The sequence below is a fragment of the Somniosus microcephalus genome, chromosome 11, assembly GCF_052327205.1.
Source record: "Somniosus microcephalus isolate GS21.2 chromosome 11, FLI_Smic_1.0, whole genome shotgun sequence".
NCBI lineage: Eukaryota > Metazoa > Chordata > Chondrichthyes > Squaliformes > Somniosidae > Somniosus > Somniosus microcephalus.
In genome coordinates, this window is record NC_140997.1 from 77884472 (window position 1) to 77902887 (window position 18416).

Sequence of the window (18416 nt, forward strand, 5' to 3'; positions counted from 1 at the left end):
GAGGTGCTGCAAACATTGACAATCACTGCACAGAGGTGCACGGCTGCACCCAGGCTCTCCCATGACTCCCTTCATATGCTTATGGAGAGAGTTACAGCACACAGGGAGGTTCTCTTCCCTTTCAATGGGAGGAAGAGACCTCCCTAGGAGACTAACGCAGCCTGGTTGTACGTTACGCTGGAGGACACAAGCAGGGATGTCGTCAGGAGGACCAGGCTGCAGTGGTGCAAACCTTTCAATGATCTCAGTAGATCACAAAACGTTACTGCAAAGTCACACTTAACCTCATCCTGCTGTGCCTCTCATAACATCCCTATCACTCTGCCTTCCCTACCCTACTCCTGCACATCCTTACTCACACCAACTTACCTTGCACCTCCACCCATCTCTCTCTATCTACATTATCACTTCCCCATCTCATTAGCCACCCCTCACACTCACCCTCATCCTAGTGCAATCATACTAACTAACAACACACAAGGTAGGCACTTGGGTGTTTTAGGCAATGTTCATGTAAAGTTTCTGTTAATGTGGTGTCAAACATTGAAACCTTTATTTTCAACACTTTGCATTCTTTGACAGATTTCTGTGCACCTTTGGAAGTGGCTTAGTGAGTTGCAGTGAATGGTGAGACATAAAGGTACCCCCCGCAATGGTGATGAGTGTGAAAGGAATGGCTTGGGCATTGTAGGGATGCTTTATGGTGTTGGTGTGGGGTAGTGCCAACCTGGCGCATCATGTGGCAGCCAGGGTGTACAGCATCAAGTGAAGTAAATCTGGCCATGGTGAGGCCATCCCTGGCCTCCCGGGCAGCAATGTGGTTGAGTGCTGATGTCCTGTGTTCTGTGCAGCATCAGTTGATTGCAGAGAAGGTTGGTGTTGTTGTTGGTACTGCTGGTCTTCCTGGTGCTGCTTGTGTTGGGGCTGATCGTGGTGGGATTCTATGGACCAAGCTGAGATAGTTTCAAGGGCACCAATGCTGATGGAATAGAAAGCAGGTGAACTTGAGATGACAGGAGCGATCTGTCAATGGTGTGGGATAAAACTGGATAGAGAGTTTGCTCCAAACACTTGCAAACTGCATAAAGCTCAATCTGTCTTCCAAATGCAGTAAGCAACAGCTTCTGAGCTTGGAGAGTGAACAGCTATGAGGTGGGAGCTTTTATAGCACATTTGCAGCTGTCAAGTAATTAGATGATCCCATGCTGATTCAACTCCCGACCTCCTTACCTGACGTGATCCCTGAAGTAGGCCATTCAGCCCATCGTGCCTGTGCTGGCTCTTTAAAAATGCTATCCAATTAGGTCCACTTAGAGAATCATAGAATGATGCATCACAGAAGCAGGCCATTCGGCCCATCATGCCTGTACTGGCTCTTTGGTAGAGCTCTCCCATTAATCCCACTCCCCTCCTCTTTTCCCATAGCCCTGCAAATCTTTTACTTTCAAGTGTTTATCCAATTCTCTTTGGAATGCTACTATTGAATCTGCTTCCACCACTTTTTCAGGCAGTGCATTCCAGATCAGAATGGCCTGGAATTTGCAGTTGTCATGACGGCGAAACTGTCAGAGTTCGCTGTCATTACAGCTGTGAAACTGACAGCAACTCCTGGCGTCCGCACGTGTGCAGTTAAACGTGGAAATCCAGAAGTTGCTGTCAATCATTCCCTGCTCCTCCACAGGGTGTGGTGTTGAACTCCCCGCAGCCGGCCAGGAATTGAAATCACTGAACTGACGAGATCTTCAGCTTTTATGCTCTAATATCACTGTTAAAAAACCCTGAAAAAGTTAAGCCTTGTTCAATGAGGTGTAACTGGATTTTTAACAGCATACTGAGTCATAACTACTGTTGATCAACTGTTCTGGCCCTGAAAAACTAATTTCATATTTATGGAATGTTAAATTTTTCCATTATGATAAAAAAATCCATGTTTTTAAAAGTAATTTTTTAAAATTTTGTTTATGATATTTCAGCTTCTACCCTAACCCCATGTGTAGGTCCCAATCTTCATTTCGCTCTCTGTAAAATTGATTTAATGTGAAGGATAATCAGTGCATTTTGCTTCCTAGTTTGCTGTCTGAGAATTCTTCAATGTGATTGGCTGCTTAGCCAGCTTGATGACATCACTGTTGCTGGTTGCTGGAGATCCCCTAGACTTAGTGGCAGGTTCAAATTAATGCTGGGAGAGGTGAAATCCACACCACAGAGATCACTAGATCTTTGTGGGCAGCTTTCTTCGAGGTCAGCAGTGAGAACCATCGCTTCGCCGCTGACTGCAAATTCCGGGCCAATAACTCACTCTAAAAAAATGTTTCCTCATGTCACCTCTGGTTCTTTTGCCAATCACCTTAAATCTGTGTCCTCTGGTTACTGCCCATTCTGCCACTGGAAACAGTTTATCCTTATTTACTCTATCAAAACGGTTCATGATTTTCAACACATCTTTTAAATCTTCTCTTAACCTCTTCTGCTCTAAGGAGAACAACCCCAGCTTCTCCACATAACTGAAGTCCCTCAAAACCAGTGCCATTCCAGTAAAGACTTGTATACACTAGTCCAGCTAATTAATATATATCAAAAAGAGCAATGGTCCTAACATTGACCCTTGGGGGACACCACAGTATGATTCCCTCCAGTCTCAAAAACAACCGTTCACCTCTACTCTCTGCTTTCTGTCCCTTAGCCAATTTTGTATCTGTGCTACCACTGTCTCTTTAATCCATGGGCTTCAATTTTGTCTATTATGTGGTAATGGCTCAAGTACTCTCCAGTCTTTCCTCTTAACTCAGACCCATGGCACCAGGTATCAACCTCACGGTTCCTCTCTGCACCGCCCCCAGTGCCAGAATACCTCGGCTGCCTTTCAACAACCAGAAATGGACACAATACATAAGATGTGGTCTGACCAGAGCACTGTACAGTTTGATCACGACTTTCTGACAGTTTTGGCTATGTAGGTCAACAACCTATTGATGAAAGGTCGTTGACCTGAAACGTTAACTCTGTTTCTCTCTCCACAGATGCTGCCTGACCTGCTGAGTGTTGTCCAGCATTTTCTGTTTTTATTTCCTATTAGCTTTGTTGATTGCTGTGTTTCATTGACTGAACATGTTTAGCGTCATGTCTATTCAACTCTTTATAACTTCATCCACAGCTATTTCCACACCAATCATATGCTGGAGTTCTTCCTTGGCCGGAATTCTCCGGGGTGTCAGCGGGCGTGATTGGTGGCGGGTCAGGTGGGAAAGTGCTTTTTTTTGACAGCGGGTCAGGAACCTGCTGTCAACCCACCGCCACGCGCCTTTCCCAATGTCGGGTCTGTAAACACTGAGCAGAACCAACCGGCAACGGCAACGGAACCAAATTATAATGATTAGCATCTAGTTGCCAGATGCTTAACAGCCTTTGTTCATTTACCGTTTTTCTTTAACTTTATTACCATGGGATCTCCGCTGTGCACAGACCACGGCTGTCAAGCTGAGGCATGAGTTCAGTGGCCATTGCTCCAACTGATTACTTGACAGCTTCAAATGTACAGTAACAGCTCCCAAATGACTGATAGCCACGTTCCTCAGCCACAAGCTATTTCTCAGTCCATTTCCAGCATACATTCTGCAAGCTTTCCACTTTCCACTCTCCAACGACTCGCACCTCATTGGAAGAACTCTCTCACCATTGACAGAATGCTTCTGTCATTTCTACTTCATCTATCATCTATTCCGTCAACATGGGTGCCCTTTGTACTCTCAGAATCCCACCACGATCAGCCCCAACACAAGCAGCACCAACAACAACACTAACTTTCTCAGCAGTCAACTGATGCTGCACAGGACACAGGGCATCAGCACCCGACCACATTGCTGCTCGGGAGGCCAGGGCCAGATTTACCTCACTTGACGCTGTACATCCTGGCTGCCACATGATGCGCCAGGTTGGCACCGCCCCATATCCTCACCATAAAGCATCCCCACAATGCCCAAGCCATTCCTTTCACACTCATCACCATTGCGGGGGGTACCATTATGTTTCACCATTCACTGCAACTCACTAAGCCACTTCCAAAGGTGCACAGAATTCTGTCAAAGAACGCAAAGTGTTGAAAATAAAGTTTTCAATATTTGACGCCACATTAACAGAAACTTTACATGAACATTGGCTAAAACATCCAAGTGTGTTGTTAGTTGGTATGATTGCACTAGGATGAGGGTGAGTGTGAGGGGTGGCTAGTGAGATGGGGAAGTGATAATATAGATAGAGAGAGATGGATGAAGGTGCAAGGTAAGTTGGCATGAGTAAGGATGTGCAGCAGTAGGGTAGGGAAGGCAGAGTGATGGGGATGTGATGAGAGGCACAGCAGGATGAGGTTGATTGTGGCTTTGTACTAACGTTTCATGATCTACTGAGATCATTGAAACGTTTGCGGCACTGCACCCAGGTCCTCTCTACCACATCCCTGCTTGTGTCCTCCTCTGCAATGTGCAACCAGGCTGTGTTCGTCTCCTGGGGAGGTCTCTTCTGCCCATCAGAAGGGAAGAGGACCTCCCTGTGTGCTGTGACTCCCTCCATAAGCATATGGAGGGAGTAATAGGAGAGCTTTGGTGTAGCCCTGTGCCTTTGTGCAGTGCTTGTCAGTGTTTGAAGCATGTCAATGCTGTAGAACACTGACAGCACAAATGTCAAAATAAATTTGGACATGGTCCCTTTAAGGAAACAGGTTGATGATGCGTCATCAAATGATGTCACCAGACCCGCTTCCTCTAATTGGCCGGGAAATGTGCTGGGCGGATTAATAAGCCCAATGAAAGGAAATCCATTTCAGAGGCCGGGATGAAGACTGCAGCTGGGCCGTGACCCACCACCGATGTCGCTCGCCATTGTCCAGCCAAGGTGAGCAAAATCCTGGCCCTTATTTCATCCTTCCTGCTTTTTCCCCATAGCCCTGCAAATTTCTCCTTTTCAAGTATATCTCCAATTCCCTTTTGAAAATTACCAATGAATCTGCTTCCACCATCTTTTCAGGTAACGCATTCCAGATCATAACAACTTACTGCGTAAAAAACAAATCCTCATTTCCCCCATGGATTTTTTGCTGAAACCCCTCATAATTTTGAACACCTCTTTTAAATTTCCCCTTAACCTTCTCTGCTCTAAGGAGAACAATCTCAGATTCCCTAGTCTCTCTACATAACTGAAGTCCCTCATCCCTGGTACCATTTTGGTAAATCTCCTTTGCTCTTTCCCAAAGGCCTTGACATCCTTCCTAAAGAGTGGTGCCCAGAACTGGACCAAGATAGGGCCTTACCAGTGCTTTATAAAGGTTTACCATAACTTACTTGCTTTTGTACTCTATGGGGGAGAAATTCGGTACCTTAGCTCCTCCCGTTATCAATTTCGGGGGGGGGGTGATAACGGGGCTCTAACGACTTACCAACTGGGTGCGGCGAAATGAACGACTCCCGCTAAATTGGCCAAGAGGTTGTGCCACAATCACCTGCACCTGGAGATCGTGATGTCATTGCCTTGCTCACCGCCCCAGTAGCGCCCCAGACCCGAACTTCGGTTCCACCCCCTGCAGCATCGCCGGGCGATGACACCGACAGCTGCAGGAGGCCTTGTTCGGGAGGCCGGGAGCTTCGGAGGCGCAAATAAAAGGGGATGTTGGCGCGGGTAGGAGAAAAATGTTAACAACGCTTCGAGTGATTTTTTTCAATTGCTCCTGGGCCGCGATCAATCAGACCGGCGCTCTGCTGGAGTGCATGGGGGCTGATCGGGCCGGATCGCGGCTGGCGTCAGGGACCAGCTAACTGGTCCCAACACAGAGCCTGCAGCGATGGCCCTTCCCTTTAAGGGAGGGAAGAAGTCTCGCGCAGCGCTACACCACTACCACCCTGCCTGCGTCTTTTAGCGCTCCAGGAAGGAAGTGGAGCACTTGATTTCGCGCTCCACTTCCTTCCTGGAGTGCAAACACGGAATTTCGAAAAAGCTGGAAATCATTCGTGCCTGGTGCTAAGTTTCCCAGATTTCAAAAGTTCGTGCCCCAAACAGGGCGATACTGAATTTCTCCCCCATGGGGGATAAATTCAGTATCGCCCTGTTTGGGACGCAATTATTGGCCAGGTGCAAAGTTTAGCGCCTGGCGCTAATTATCGCCTCCGACTTCAAACTTGGCTTCTATCGCCACTGGAGTTGATTGGAGCGCTAAATCAGGAGCTTCACACCTCTCTTAAGGCACTAACGCCGAGGAGTGAGGCGCTACCTCAGAGCGCTGGCGAAGCTCATGTGATGTCAGTCAGCAATGGAACACGAACACACTGGCATGGGCCAGTTCTTAAAGGGGAGGGTCGATCTTACTCTCCGTCCACACCCTGTTCATTGCAGCCTTGAATCTCAGCCTGGAGAGACCTGTACATCAAATCTGCTGGAAAGAACAATGGAGAGGCCCAGGGAAAGAGCTCAGAGTGCAGCCCCCACAGTCTCTTCTAAATCGATGCAAGGAAGGTCAATTCAAAATGAACCTGCAAAGTGCTGCTCAGTACCCAAAACTCCTTCACACAGCATTGACTTACTGCAGAAGTCTCTCTCTCTCTCTCTCCTTCTCTGAGAATCTCTCTCTCTCTCTCAGAATGAGTGGTGCAAAAATGTCTCCCACAAAAAAAGGCAGGAAGAGGGCACCTTTAAATAGCACTCCCCCAACCCCTTCCCGACTGCAAAACGTTCCAGTCTCCCTGTCGTTGCTTGAGGCAGGCGGAAAGGAAGGGGGTGCCACTCAATATCCGGTCCGGGGCACCACGGGGCGTTGCACGTGGCAGTAGAGTTTAGCGCCGCTGCAAAAACTCTGGTTAATTTCGCGAGCGGCGCAAACATCGCTGCGCCCGGACACTAGTTGCTTTGCACCCCATTAGCGCCCTCTTAGGGCGCTAACGGGAGGTGCGAAGCAACTGAATTTCTCCCCCATAGAACTTTAAAGGTGGGAATGCAGGTAAAACAGCAAATGAGATTCTGTGAGTTATACACAGGAGCAGTGAATATAAAAGCAAGAAAGTGATCCTGAATTTGTATGAGACATTGGTTTGGCCACTGTTGGAGGACTGCATGCTGTTCTGTGCACCCTGCTTTGGAAAGGGTATTAAAGTCAAGGAAAGGGTGCAGTGCAGATCCACTAGAATGATACTGGGAATGAGAAAATATAGGCAAAGAGCAGGGAAATCAGATTAGAATAGGTAAGTTAAGTTTAAGAGCTAGCATCAGGCTTCTGTGATTTAATTTCTATGATTCCATAAAAGCAATTCATTACTCTATAACCTTCAATTGCCCACCTGAACAGATATCAATCCAGCTCCTTTGTAAATGTGTCAAATGACTTCAAATCACTGAGGTTCTCTGGCAATTTCTTCCACATGTTCACCATCTTGTGGGGGAGGACGGGGTATCCTGTGCCTTTCAAAGTAATTCATTGTACTTTTAATTATTTGTGAGAGACTTGATAAGGCACTATATGAATACAAGTCTTGTTTTCTAATTAGGAACTTCAAAATTGTTTAGCTCTAGTACAAGCAATCAATCTGGATTGGATCAGGACAGATTTATGGACTAATTCAGCACAGCATGACCAACATAAGCAGGCAGAGGACTGAGCTAGCTTGCTGCTTATATGCTGACTCATTCTGAGGCCACCTCTGCTCACGTGAGTCCAGCAATATTGAGGCCTGCCAAGCCTGTCTGAATGTTTCCACTGGGCCTGCTGGAGTGGGATTATGACCTGGGATGTTGCAGAGAGCTTTCCCGTTGTTGTAACACATCGCAAAATGATTTATCATGAAACAATAATAATCTGAACAGTAGGGCCTAGAAATTCAGTTGCGTTCGCCAGCCGTTAGCGCCATAAGAGGGGTAGATTTCGAGCGCTAGGCACTTAGCGCCCGGGCGCAGGCCGATCTGCGCCTACGCCCAACTTCAGTTGACATTTAGCGCCGGCGCAAAGTGTTTGCACCCGCTCAGCTGCGCGCGCAGCTTATGACGTCATTTCGTCGTGCAACGCTGTTTGTGCGCCCCAAACCGGAAATTCAGTGGCGCCCGCCCAATGTGGGCGTGGCGCTGTTAAGAACTGTGAAGTGGAACGCAGCAGAGGCCCTGTGGGCCTCGGGGAGCGATAATTAAAGGGCACTTAGACTGAACTATAAAGGCCAGCCATTTTGCTGCAATGACTTTAGTGCTTTGGATTTCTGGACAGAGACCAAGGAACAGACCTTACTGATTTGGGACAACATAGGAGAGGTATTTTTGGCTTCTGGCCAGAGCTTGGAAATTTGACTCATTGTGATTTCACTGTTTGCAAGTTTATTATGGGGGCTGCATGGGGTTCCAACCCTCAGTTCCAGCATTATGTGCGAAGGGCTCGCAGATGCTGTGTGAGAGGGCCAGCCATGCCTAGACGCAGAGGGGCCATCAGGCGTCGGCAACGTAGGCCTTACCCACTCAGGGAATACCGGCAGCAGGTGTCCTATCTCACCATGACTGCCGCGCATTGTGTTAAGAGGCTGCGCTTCAGAAGGGAGGTGGTTGCAGAGATCTGCCAGCTGCTTCACAGAGATCTGCGTCCACAGCTGATGTGCAGGACGTCTCTGTCGGTGGAAGTGAAGGTCACGGTGGCTCTGAACTTTTATGCAAGCGGCTCCTTCCAAGCCGCTGCTGGGGACATAGCGAACATCTCCCAGTTCGCCGTGCATCGCTGCATCCGGCAGGTCACCGATGCCCTTTTCGCAAGGAGACACCAATTCATCTCCTTCCCCATGACCCTAGAGAGGCAGGAGCAGCGTGCAGTCGGTTTTGCCAGGATCGCCGACTTCCCCATGGTGCAGGGCGCCATTGACTGCACGCATGTGGCTATGCGGGCACCTATCGACAATGCCGAGGATTACCGCAACCGGAAGGGCTACCATTCCCTCAATGTACAGCTGGTGTGTGACCACAGGCAGCGCATCCTAGCTGTCAATGCCCGCTTTCCAGGAAGCAGCCACGATGCATTTATCCTGCGCCAGACTACTGTGGCTGACATGTTCGAGGCACAGCCTCCACCAAGGGGATGGCTTATTGGGGACAAGGGCTACCCTTTGTGTACATGGCTCATGACCCCGCTCCGCGCGCCCAGGACCCCTGCTGAGGAGGCATACAACGAAAGCCATCAAGCCACAAGGAACATCATAGAGCAAACGATTGCCGTCCTCAAGCAATGGTTCCGCTGCCTGGATCGTTCCGGCGGATCTCTACAGTATTCGCCGGATAGAGTTTCCCAGTTCGTCGTCGTTTGCTGCATGCTGCACAACCTGGCTATTCGCAGGACTCAGGCACTGCCACCTCACGTTGGACCACCACCTCAGGAGGACGAGCAGGAGGACCATGAGGAGGAGGAGGAGGAGGAGGAGTACCAGCCCAGGAGGGAGCCACAAGGTCCAAGGGCCGTCCGCCGGCGGCTTATTGAACGACACTTCTAGGCCCCCTGTCAGGGAATAGCTTGTGGCAATGAACGCACCTGAATGCAGCCGCTCCGCAAGCCCTCAGCCGGTTAACGCAAAAACCACTTGAAACATGACACCTGGACAAGCTGAATAAATTAAAAGCTTTATTTAACAAACTCAGGGCCCTTCCCACATGCAACAGAAAAACAGACAAGACCCCCAAAAAACAGTCAAAAACATATCTCACTCCCAGAACCTGGGGAGGAATAACAAAACTTGTCCATCCAATTGGCCTTCATCCTCGGCCTAACCAAGACAAACCCCCCCATACAGAACACAAACACCCCCATATAAAAAAACAGTTGCCTTCATCTTCGGCCTTACCAAAATAAGCCCCCCCCATACAGAACACAAACACCCCCATATAAAAAAAGTTGGCAACACACTCTACTTGGTGTGCCGAGAGGGCGAGTCCTTGTGCAGGCTTCTCCGGCCCCTGCCCGACCTGTTGCTCCGCCTCAACCTGGGCCCTGTGGGTGTTGCAAGGCTGGGGGAAGGCTCCTGAGGGGCACAATGCGTGACGGCAGATGCCCTTGGGGGTCGGCCTAGACGAGGTCCGGCCCTGGAGGGGCCGGCTGCTGACTGCTGCAGCTGTGGCTGGGCAGCATCAGTCTCTGCAGCAGCTCGTCGCAGCTTAGCTGGGGGAGTGGCAGTGGCGGCTGCAGCAATGGGGGCAAGCTGGCTGATGCCAGGCGCTCGCTGGTCGCCAGAGACACTGGCACTCGGCCGGGCTGGCACTGCAGCAAGCGCAGCAATCTGGTGAAGGCCAGACCGCTGTGCTGCAGCAGGGCGGCGGGTGCCCTGGCGATGCCTCCGTGACACAGCGAGTGTGGCAGAAGTGAGTGCCCGAACTGCCCTGGTCTGTGCCCGCATCAGACCAGCCAGTGTCTGCACGGCACCACACAGGAACTCTCGACTCGCGTCCTGTGCTGCCGCGAGTTGTTCGACACCCCTGGCCTGTGAGTCCCCGAAATCGGCCACACTATGAGCCAGGGACTCAATGGCCTGAGGCAACTGTCCCACAACCCCCATGAACTCGGTGTGGCGCCGCTCCGAGTCCGCGGACATTTCATCAAGGAGGCGCACCTCCTGGGCGAGGACCGTCTCCGGACTGGAGGCCGGACTCTCCCTCTGGGGAGAAGGCCGCCGAGCTGCCCGACCCTTCCCGCGTGCCTGGACGCCACTGGGCCCAGCAACTGCCCTCCCCTGCAACACTTCCCCCCTCTGGGGAGAAGGCCGCCGTGCTGCCCAACCCTTCCCGCGTGCCTGGACGCCACTGGGCCCAGCAACTGCCCTCCCCTGCAACACTTCCCCCCTCTGGGGAGAAGGCTGCCGTGCTGCCCGACCCTTCCCGCGTGCCTGGACGCCACTGGGCCCAGGAGCTACACCCCCCTGCAACACTTCCCCCTGGCTCTCCTCCAGGCAAGACGTCACCCCTCCATTGCCATCCCCTGGCGCGGATGAGGGTTCCCCCGATGTGCCGCCTTCCTCTTGGTCCTCGTCGTCCTCCTCTTCCGAGGGACTGGCACTCTCAGCTTCAGGGACCTCCTCCTCACCAGCTGAAAGCAGGAAGGCACAAGAGTAGCTTTAGAGTGAGGACAGGGCGTCAGCGAGGGAGGCATGAGTGGTGGCATTATGCGCATTGGTGGGACAGTGGCAAAGGATGTAGATCTGAAGCGCAAGGGGAACGAGAGAGGTGCAAACGGTCATGTCCTTACCATTGGGGCCCAGCACAGGGTCGGCATCTCCAATAGCTACGGGGCCAACCACCCGGGCACGCATGAGTCGAGCCACGCGCTCCTCCAGGTCACTGAGCTCCTGGAACTGGACACGGCCTCCCCCGGTGACAGTCCGGCTCTTCAGATTCTGCGCCAGCTTGGCCTGCAAGAGAAAGGATGGCCTCTAAGTACAGTGTGGTGCCCTGTTGTTGTGTGCGCTGCCTCCCATGGTCGAATAGCTTGGCCAGTGTGGTGCCCTGTTGTTGTGTGCACTGCCTCCCATGGTCGAATAGCTTGGCCAGTGTGTAAAGTGCAGAAAGTGCTATTGATGATCATGCCAGTGCCATAGCTGCGGGAGGAGGGCTGGCCATTAGGCCTTTGAGGTCCCTTTGCCCATAATGTGAGGTGCACATGCAAGGATGAGGAGGACACTGGAAAGGGTACTCACCCTGACCAACCGAGTGAGGTCGTTGTACTTCTTGCGGCATTGGTCACCAGTCCTGGGGACATCGCTGTTGGCTGAGACCCTCTGGGCGATTTCCCTCCAGGCTCTCCTGTACTGCCTCCTGGGAGCCTTCTTGCCACCGTCCGGGCACAAGAGCTCTCTTTTCTTTTCCAAACCCCTAAGCAGCACCCTCAAAGCATGCTCTGAGAAGCGCTGCGCTCGTTCACGGGCCTTCTGCATGGCTTCAGGCGCTATTTGGGTCCACCAGCAGTGTTCAGGCCTAGCTGCAGGGCTCCACTATCCAGGGCGTGGCAGCAGACAAAGTCGACCCTTCCCCCTTTAAGAGCTGGCCGGCGTCAGGGTGTCTGCTGTCAATCAAAACATGACCGCACCTGTGCTGCGCCCGGCCTCGGCGTTATCAGTCTGCACCGCCGGCTTAGCGCCTAAAGATAGGAGTGCAACGCCAGTTTCAGCGCTCGCCCAAACTCCTTGGCCAAAGTTACTGAATATCGGCGAAGTGGCCTCCACTTTCCGGCGGGCGCTAAATTTAGCGCCTGCCCGACTTTACCGTCCCAAAAGTGGCTATACTGAATTTCTAGGCCTAGTGCTTTTCAACAAGTCTGCTCCTAGGGCTAAGGACTGGGATCTGTTATCTCACCTGCTGTTAAATTAGGTCAGGACATAAAGGCATAGTGACACCAGGCCTGTGGTGGACAACTAAAGAACAATGCTGTTGGCCTTCAGAACTGTTATTTTTCCTTTTCCTGTGGTAGAGGGAAATAGCCCAGCTTGTTCTGTCAATATTGTCTTTGCATTACGCCCATCCTTTGACTACTGTTATCGATGCTAGTTGTTAAGTCTGTGTGTTCCAGTTGTAGTAAGATTAATTACTGACACAGACTACAAGAATAAAGTTTCAACAGGTCTTTACTAGTTGGAGGTCAGGACTATACTAAATACAATATCACTACACAGTACTTATATACCGGTGGTCACCACCGGTATTACGTATACAGCAGCCAGAGAAAGTAGTACATCTCTTAAGGTGGAACAGGCTTAAGTTCTCTTAAGGTGGAACAGGTTACATACACCACAATCCTCCCTTTTTTAGCTTAACAGTCATATCCCCATTTAACATAACATAATAACATATATACATATATAACTTCAGGTATAAACAGTTCAAAGGTTCAGTCTCTCAGGAGGCCTTCTGATTCAGTTTGGATAACGCCTTTCAGTGGTCTCTGATTCTTGTTGCTGAGGTGACTCTTCTTGTTGGTTTCCTATGTATTGGACGTCATCATCAGGTACAGTCCCTGCCGAGGTAGATGCTTCAGGTTTATTAACGTCTTCCACAGTTGTCTCTGTCGCAACCATGGGTTCGACCCTTGCTCTTGATTCTACCAGTTGATCCGCATGACGCCTTATCACATTGTTACCAATATCTACCGTGTACATCAGAGGTCCTTGTCTGGCCCGAATTGTTCCGGAATGCCATTTTTCGTTTCCATAGCCCCTTGCCAACACTGGTTGTCCTACGTCGAAACTTCGAGTGGTCTTGTTATTAATATGCCGGAACTGTTTGTTTTCCACTTCCCTCCGCACATTTGGTTTTAACAAGTCCAACCTGGACCGCAACCTCCTGTTATAAAACATCATGGCAGGACTTTGGTTAGTCACTGCATGAGCGGCGTTTCGATATGCCATTAGGAAATTGTCCACCTTGTGTTGTAACGGAATCTGATCATCGTTCATGGCCTTTATTGCCTTTTTGAATGTTTGGACAAATCTCTCGGCCAACCCGTTTGTCGCCGGATGATATGGGGCAGAGGTATAATGTTTCACCCCATTCTTCTTTAAGAATTTTTGGAATTCTTCCGACACGAACTGTGGTCCGTTGTCCGAACATATCTGTTCTGGCAATCTGTTCCTTGCGAATATTGTTCTTAACACCGCAATTGTCTTTTCTGAAGTAGTGGTATTCATCTTGATCACTTCTGGCCATTTGGAATGTGCGTCCACCGCAATTAGAAACTTTGGCCTAGAAATTCAGTGCCCTTAGCGCCGATTTTGCGGCGCTAGAGGGCCTAGCGCTGCAATTGGCGCCGGCGCCGAAATTGCCTGGGGCCCTTGCGCCGCGGTAGACCGGTAGCGCTGCGCCGGCACCGATGACGTCATCGGTGTGCGCAGCGTCCCGGTTGCCATGGCGACGGGCCCCAGCGCCGAAATTCAGTTGCGGCCGCCTCGCCCGTGGCAGCCGCAACTAAGACTCTGGCAACAGAGTCTTACCTGACTTTGCGCCGGCGCATTAAAGGCCCCGCGGCGGCTGGCCGCTTTCCCGCCGGCCGCCTGGCCGCAGCTCCCTCCCCGGACTTCCCCCCACCCCCCCCCCCGGAACAGAAGCAAGCCCGGCACTTGTCCGAGGTGCCGGGCTCATTTTTAAAACGATTTTCGCGGGCCGCGGCCGGGTTCAGGCAGCTCCTCCTTAAGGGAAGGAGGAGGCCTGCACTTCCCGAACCTGCCGCACCGCAGCGGGCGCCGCAGCGCCGGAATAGCGCCGATATTCAGCGCGTAGCGCCAGTTTTCAGGCGCAGACACCTCTCAGCAGCGCCGGCAGCCGTTTGGGCCCAGAACTATTGAATTTTGGGCCCGACCAGCGCGACTTAGCTCCGGCACTAACTTCCGGCGCTAAAGCCCTGGCTGCACCAAAACTCAATTTCTAGGCCATGGAGTCCATGAATGGACCAGCAAAGTCAATATGTACGCATTGCCATGGGGCTGAAGGCCATTCCCATGGGTGTAGCGGTGCGATCGGAGGTGCATTTTGCACTTTTTGGCACCCAGCGCAGCTTTTTGTCAACTCCTCTATCTGTTGGTCAATGCCCGGCCACCATACATAAGCCCTAGCAAGACTTTTCATCTTAACTCCCCCCAGATGACCTTCATGCAGTTCCTTTAGAACTCTTTCCCATAACTTGGGAGGAATAATCACTCTTGTCCCGTACATCAAAGTACCATGGCAGACGGACAGCTGGTCTCGCCTTGCCGAGAATGCCGGTAACAGAGGATCACCATGTGTTGGCCATCCCTTCCCTGTCACTTCGTAAACTCGGGACAGTGTCGGGTCATTCCTGGTTTCTCTTTCAATACTTGCATTGGTGACTGGTAAACACTCGATGATGGTCGAATGAAATAACTCAACAGGGTCAACTTTCGTCGTCTCTTCCGCTTCAGGTAGTGGCAGGCGCGACAGCCCATCAGCATTGCCATGCTGCTTTGTACCTTTGAATTCTATTTGATATTGATGTGCCCCTAGGAAAAGGAACCACCTCTGGAGTCGCTGTGCTGTCATCACCGAAACACCCTTCTTAGGGTTAAAAATGGATACCAACGGCTGATGGTCTGTCAGAAGTGTGAATTTTTGGCCCTGCAGGTAATGATTAAACTTCTTCACTCCCCATACAAGGCTGAGAGCCTCCATATCGATCTGCGCATAGTTGCGCTCAGCGGAGGTCAATGATCTGGATGCAAACGCGACTGGCCTTTCCGTGCCATTTGGCAACTTGTGTGAGAGTACTGCCCCAATACCATATGGAGAAGCATCACAAGCCAACCGAATAGGCAGTGTCGGGTTGAAGTGAGCCAACACTTCCTCTGAGGTGATCAATTCTTTGCTTTTGTGAAATGCCTTCTTACAGTTTTCGCTCCATTCCCATGGTACCCCCTTCTGTAAAAGAGCATTCAGCGGGTGCAGTACCGTGGATAGATTCGGTAGAAACTTATGGTAATAGTTAATCAATCCCAGAAACGACCTCAACTGTGAGACATTATCCGGAGCGGGAGCCTTTACAACTGCTTCTATCTTGTCAGGAGACTAATGAAGCCCCTCCCGGTCAATGACATGACCACAGTACGAGATCCGCTTCTGAAAGAACTCACATTTCTGCCAATTAACTCTAAGTCCATACTCTTTCAGTCTGTTGAGCACCAGTTCCAAGTTTGCGAGGTGTTCTTCATCACCATCACCTGTAATCAGAATATCGTCCAGGTAACATTGTGTGCCTGGAATTCCCTGTAATACCTGCTCCATGGCCCTCTGCCAAATTGCCGGAGCCGATGCCACTCCAAAAACCAGCCTATTATACCGGTACAAAGCTCTATGCGTGTTGATCGTGAGGTACTGGCGTGACTCTTCTTCAACCTCCATCTGCAAGTACGCCTGCGCCAGGTCTATCTTGGTGAAGTGTTTCCCGCCAGACAACAAAGCAAAAATATCCTCAATCCGCGGAAGCGGATACTGCACCGTGTGAAGCACCGGATTAACGGTGATCTTGAAATCTCCACAGATACGAACCTTCCCTGGTTCTCCTGGCTTGTTGCTCGAAGGACGTTTCATAACGGGAACAATGGGCGTAGCCCACTCACTCCAATCTACCTTAGACAGTACACCTGAACGTTCTAGCGCTTCCAGTTCCGCTTCTACAGTAGGTCGTTTTGCATAGGGTACCGGCCTGGCTTTGAAAAATTTTGGTTGTGCATGTTCATCAATCTTGATGTTTGCCGTAATTCCTTTCAGTGTTCCCAGTCCTTGCTGGAACACCTCTTTAGCATCATCCAATATTTTGGACAATCGTTTAGGTTTGACATCTGTTTCCCCGGAATCTACCGTTAGTGCTTTTAAGGAGTGCCAGTCCATATTCATTTTCCTAATCCACTCCCGTCCCAGTAGTGGTGGACCTCCTTCAGGTAGCACATATAAGTCCATTACTTGGCTTTCTTCGCCCTTGTGGACCACTTTTACCTCTATCTTTCCGATGGGGTACACTCTTTGCCCCGTGTATGTTTTCAATATAATCTCCGTATCCCGTAGGGGAATATGTTGGAATAACCTTTTGTAATCTTTCTTATTCATGACCGTCAATGCCGATCCAGTGTCCAATTCCATCTTTACTTGGACTCCTGCTATCTGAAGAGTGACCCAAATTGTCTGGAGATCTGCATCCTTACCAACGTTGTGTACTCTTAAGCTACCCAGTTCATTACTGCTAGCGTCTGAATCTGACTTCTGTTCGTTCGAACTGGTCTTTGTCACCTTGTGCACCTTTATGTATTTTCCTTGCGGTGACTTTTTGTTGCTGGTCTTCTTTCCTGACCGGCATACTTTAGCTATGTGGCCAAGCCTGCCACACGTTCTGCATTCTTGGTTTTTAAACCAACACTGGTTCTGATCGTGTGTTGTCTTTCCACAACGATAACATTTTACAGTACTCAAACCCAATTTATTTGTACTGAGTTCCGGTGACCATAGCTGCATTACTGCCGTGCCTCTCGCTGCGGCTTTGTGTGCTGCTGCCATAGTGACCGCTTTTTCAAGCATCAGCTCATTCTCCTCGAGCAGTCGCTTTTGTGCATCTTCTTTTAATAATCCATACACAAATTTATCTCTTAGCGCGTCTGTTAGTCCCGTTCCAAACTGACAGTACTTTGCTAGCTTACGCAATTCCATTAAATATTCAGCATTGCTTTCATCCTTCAGCTGCCTTCTGCTGTAAAATTTAAATCGTTCCGCTAGCATCAGCGGCGTGGGGTTTAGATGATTTTTCAGGACAGTAACAATCTCCTCGAACATCTTATCCGCCGGTTCATCTGGTGATAAAAGGTGTTTCAATTGCCCGTATGTCTTCGCACCCATTAAGTTCAATAAAGTTAGTGCTTTCTCTGCATCTGGGATTTTATTTGCTTTACAATAATTTTGTATGCGTTCTACATACATGGCCCAATCTTCGATGTCGCTATCAAAGGTATTAATGTTCCCATGTTTAGGCATCGTTGCAATTTATTTTATTTTATTTATTTATTTTTTTAAATTTTATCCCAAGATGGCGGCTTCCCGCTCTTGTCTTCGTCCTCCGCCTACAAAATGGCGGTTTTCCCGCGCTTGGCGGTCTTCACCCACTGGCTGCAATGGCGTTTGGCGTGCCGCTGCTGCTCCCCTTTCCCAGCGGTTAGTAACTCCCCCGACGCTGTCTCCGCTTCACCGCGGCTCCCTCGGGCATTCGCGCTTCCCCGATGTCGCGCCTCGCAGCCCTTCTTGCAGCCCGGTTATTAGCACTGGCTGCGTTCGCCTTCACCGCGGCTCTAGCGCCTTCAGTCGCCCCAGACGCTGCGCCTTTTTGGCCCGAAAGCGGCCCGGCCCTTATCACCAGCCGCGATCGATGTCCCCGCGCTGCGCCTTTCGGCCCGAATGCAGCCCGGCCCTTATCTCTGGTCGCGATCGATCTCACCGCCCTTATTCCTCCGTCTTCCTCCCCCCGTCTGTACAGCCAACGCGGCCGACTTTCTGCTCGCGTCGCTGACCGGCTTACCCACCACCGAGGTAGAAAGAAGATAGCTGACTGCCGCTGATGGAGGCTTCGAGTTCAGGATGTCTTCTGCACTCCGGGTTCTCGATGCCTGCCGCGCGACGTGTCTTCCAGCAGGGTGATGAGGGTGGATGCCTCTCTTCGACGCCCGTTCTGTGGACGAAGCCGCCGTGGATATAAACTGCCGCAGGGTAAGAATCGGACTCGTCGCCACTGTTAAGTCTGTGTGTTCCAGTTGTATTAAGATTAATTACTGACACAGACTACAAGAATAAAGTTTCAACAGGTCTTTACTAGTTGGAGGTCAGGACTATACTAAATACAATATCACTACACAGTACTTATATACCGGTGGTCACCACCGGTATTACGTATA